We start from the raw sequence: 3,735 nt of genomic DNA on the forward strand, positions 1-3,735 counted from the left end.
GATATCTGGTTCTGCAAGAAATTTAACAGATGTGTGAAATTCTGCAGGTGTCCCAATGATTTCAGCAGGAGTTTTGTGCACAGGTTTAAACGTGTGGTAGTGTTGGCAGACTTTTGAATTTCAGACAATTCCTTACTTTCGAATTTCAGACAATTGACTTCACATTCTAAATCCTTCTCTTCCATCCATTTGCACAAGAATATTCTTTGAGTATGGAGTTCTGCTGAGTAATTTGTAAAATGCCAAATATGTCGTGCATGTTTTAGGTAACATGATTTCTCCACAGTGACTTCAGTACTATTTTTCATTTACTTTGCCTTGCATCTCATTTAAAACCACAGGCTAGTTTTGGCAAGCATTAAGAGCCCTTAAATGGTTTGTAATCTGTTTTTAATATGATCCTAGTTCAAGTTCAAGCTGAATAAACATAGGGCTAAAATGAAACCTGATGTCTTTCTGCTTTATGCAGGGAACTGCTACAAACCACAGGGTAAGGGCTGATTTATTTGCACAGCAACAAGTCCTAAAATTTAAAAAAAAAAAAAAAAAAGGGTATTGGCTGTTTTATCTTAATTATTACTCTTGGGTGACCTTTTGTAGTTCCAGGAGGCAGACAGCAGCTAGTTTGGCCAATTGTTTTACATTGCTCTGATGGAGAACTGTCCAGACAGTTACTTGCTGAAACAGAGAGAATGTTCTCTCTTGATGTTTAAAGTTCACCATCATTTAACTGTTTTACCATGCTTGCTTGGCCAGCAAATGATTGCTGGACAAACTGAGGGAAATGGCTTCTGATCTATCACTTGGAAATTATCAGTATTAGGCTGGGGCACATAACACAAGCCACCCTGCATGAGGTCAGGATAAATCTGGAGATGGGGAGCGTGCAGGTTGTTTTATCAGTACACAGATTTTCAACCACAGAAGTTAGGCCACAACAAAAGTTGCATAGAGTTAACAACTCTATTTTCACTATGTCCAGGCTTGGTGGGTTTTCTAAAGCTGCATTTCCTCAAGTTATCTGATGCCATTAAATTTGTATTCCACCTACTCTCCATTATTTATAACTTGAAACTCTTGTGTCTGAAAAAGAGATGGAATAGTCTGAATATGCCAATTTGAAGCATATTAACTCATTTATTTGTCACCAGAAAAGTAAACAGAAATATCTTGAAAAAATGCATTTTTATACTATGAAAGTACTGAAATTTTAAAGCTTTCACTTTGAGAGTTGAGAGTTTATATTGGCACTGCTGTCAAACTTGCCTTTTCTGGAGTGGGTCTAAAAACCCAGGAGTCTGGTTACAATCAGCCAGAATTGTAGTTTGTTTGCCCAGGGATTTTCTATGTCTACAACACAGAGAAGTAAGTACCCTTCTCTCCTAAAATCCAGAAGTAACACATTCTGTTCTCACATGCTGATGTTTTTTATAGTAATAATAGAAATAACATGGGGCTGTGGATGACATTTTCCACAGCATAAATAGACAGACAAGGCAGAGGTTTGCAGTCCAAGCCTGCAGCCCATATTTCTGCCATGGTGGATGGTCTCATGTTAAAGCCTGGCCCAGATGCTGGGTTTCATACTAGCAGATCCATGAGGACTAGGCCTGGATTTTAGGAGAACTTGTTTGGCAAGATTTGGTTTAATTAATAATTCCTTATGTTGTTTTTTGGGCTTTATTTGTGCTTAATTCCCTTAATCTGCATTGCTGTTGTGAGGACTACCGTATCAAAATGGGAAGAATAAACAAGCAAAACATTTGAGCAGCACAAACCAGACATGTTCTGAGCTTGCAGTGTTGACTTATAACTGTAATTCTTCCCCTCTTTCCAAGTTTTGATCTCCTCTCAACTCTTGCCAAGTGATTCATAACCACCTGCACTATGCAAAGGAGGCCTGAGCAGCACCACACAGAGTCACTTCCCTGGGATTTTCCTCCCTGCCATGGAGCCCAAGGGCTGCCTTCACTCTTGTCAGCCTGCACCAAAACAAACCAGAATAAACATGCCTGTACTTGCAATTACTCCAGTAAAATATTTCCACTTTAATCAAAGATGTTTTCTGAGAACACAGGAGACAAGGGGAGGGAAAAGCAGTGTTTGCCCTTGAATCTGAGAGGGAAAAAAAAAAAAAAAAAAAAAAAAAAAAAAAATGGAAGCCTCTTTACCTGGATAAAGTCTAAATCTTTTTTCCAGAAGATTTCTTATATGTTAGTAACAAAGGCTGTGTAGTCTACTAGTCTACTGCACTGAGAAACCTGTCACAGAGAGGAACTGGAGGTAGAACCACCACAAAGCAGAGCCTGAAGAAAATACATAGCACCATCCTCTGACATATTCGCCAAAATGGGAAAAGTACCAGGATATGTGTGCTGGGACCCATGACTTGGCAGCATGTCATCTTCCTTCAGAAATAGTATTGCACTGTCATTTTGTTACATTTCACATCATATGTGACACTGTCCGAAGGGACAGAGCAGGCTTTTGTGTGAATCCAGAACATAAAGACTTGCAAGTAATTTCTAGAATCCACAGTGAGACCACATGCGTGTTTAAGTCCTAATTCCAGAGAAAGCAGCATGCACAGAGGCCCTTTGTGTTGGGATTCCTTTTACTATTAGTTACATTGACAGCACAATTACTTTTAAACTAATTTTTACAAGTATTTCTTTCTATATGCTCTATTTAAAGAAATAGGAAGGCAGGTAGGCAGGATTGCGTGATTGCCTCCAAAATCATCCTGGCCACAGGGTGTGAATTTTATTCAAGCTCCTTCTATTCTTGAATGTAGAAATAGTAGCTAGAGACACCTGTCTCTCAAGCCTTTAACTACCAGGGACAATTTCATCAGTTAGTGAAAGATCTGATGTATGTAGTTAGCCTCACTTGTAAAGTGCAGGTTCTGATCTGGCTGCTGCCACTCCACAGGAAGACCTTGGCTGGATGTTCTGAGGGGTCAAAAAAGGAAATTAAGCATAGATCAGTAAATGTTAGGGGGTTGAGAGGAGAGAAAATTGGAGTGTTGCTCCCCTAAATCTGAGGTTCAATTGCACCCTGAACTGTGCATATGCAGCTCCATTTCCCTCATCTCAGAAGGTTTAGAGATACTGTAATAACATTGGTAGAGGACAACAAGGTTTGTCCAGGATCTGGACCTGGTTTATAGAGTGACTAGGTAAACCTGGATTTTTCATCCCGTAAAAGTGCTGAGAGTGCTGTGCAAGAAGTGCAGAGTGCTCTGGAGAGAGCACAAAGCAGTGTTTGTCACTCCAAGAGCAATGGAGCACCAGATCCAAGCTAGTGAACCGAGCTGCGGAGAAACCGAAGGGCGGTGGCTGACGACTCACAGTGGACCTGTACAAGACCTTTCTGAAGATGACCGTGCATGAACTGGATGAGAACTGGGGAGAAGAAACAGCAGCGGGCTGAGGAAATCCTCTGTGCTGGAAATACAGAACCTGGGAGACTCAGAGGAGGCACTGTGCGTGTGCGTGTGTGTGCGTGTGTGTGCGTGTGTGCGTGTGTGCGTGTGTGCGTGTGTGCGTGTGTGCGTGTGTGTGTGTGTGTGTGTGTGTGTGTGTGTGCGTGTGTGTGTGTGCCTGGCAGCAGCCCCAGGGCCCCCGCCCGCCGGTGCCCGGTGCCCGCGGAGGCTCCGCCGGCCCGGCTGTCCGGGCGGGCCGCACTGCGCTCCGCCCCCGCGGCAGCGCCGCGCCCGGCGGGGCGGGGCGGGGC

The sequence above is a fragment of the Lonchura striata genome, chromosome 4 (genome assembly GCF_046129695.1).
Source record: "Lonchura striata isolate bLonStr1 chromosome 4, bLonStr1.mat, whole genome shotgun sequence".
Classification (NCBI taxonomy): Eukaryota; Metazoa; Chordata; class Aves; order Passeriformes; family Estrildidae; genus Lonchura; species Lonchura striata.